The sequence below is a fragment of the Orycteropus afer genome, unplaced genomic scaffold (assembly GCF_000298275.1).
Source record: "Orycteropus afer afer isolate SDZICR_OR568_19922 unplaced genomic scaffold, OryAfe1.0 scaffold00255, whole genome shotgun sequence".
Lineage (NCBI taxonomy): Eukaryota > Metazoa > Chordata > Mammalia > Tubulidentata > Orycteropodidae > Orycteropus > Orycteropus afer.
In genome coordinates, this window is record NW_006921842.1 from 2,360,662 (window position 1) to 2,361,654 (window position 993).

Consider the following 993-nt stretch of genomic DNA (forward strand, 5'->3'; position numbering starts at 1 on the left):
TGGTTAGCAGTCAAATGCTTTAGCCACTATGCTACTAGAGCTCCTATATATATATGATATACATATATATATATATATGTATATCATATATATATGTAATTCTTTAAAAGAACACAATGCTTAGGTAGATATTCCTCCCCAATTAAGCTAAACTATTGTTTGGTTTAAAGATTACTTCAGTTTCAGGGGTTTATCCAGCCTCAATAGATCCATAAAGTCTGGGTTCCATGATAATTTGAATATCTGTTCTACATTTTTCCCTCCTTTGATCAGAATTCTTCTATAGAATCTTTGATCAAATCATTAAACTAGAAATTCTTAAAAACAATAAAGGCCTTGTTATCAATGATTTTCTATCTTTTTTTTCCTATTAAATGTCTCAACATAGAGAGACTATTTGTGGTAGCTCTTTCAGATACCTTTTCTTTTGCAGAAAGTTTACAAATTTACTTTGAAAGTTTCTCTGAGGAGTTTTCTTAACTAGGATAAAATTCAGTGTGGGGAAATAGAATGATATAAAACATTTCCAAATCTTGAAGAGCATTTTCATGCTTTTGTTTTTTTCTTTTTCCCTTAATTGTGATGTAATACATATAACACAGTATTTGCCATTTTAAACATTTTCAAGTGTACAGTTTAGTGACATTAATCATATTCACCATGTTGTGTAACCATCACCACTATTTCCAAAAGGTTTTCATCATTGTTAACAGAAACTCAGTACCCCCTTAAGTAATAACTGCCCATTCCCTGCTACCCCAAGCTCCTAATAATCACTAATGAAGTTTGTCTCTATGCATTTATCTATTCTAGATATTTATAAAAGTAGTATTATACAATATTTCTCCTTCTGTGACTGACTTATTTCATTTAACATGACATTTTCTAATACATGTTGTAGCATGTAATAGACCTTTCCTTTTTTTGGTTGAGTAATATTCCATTATATATATATGTGGATATATATATATATGGGAGCTCTGGTAGCATAGT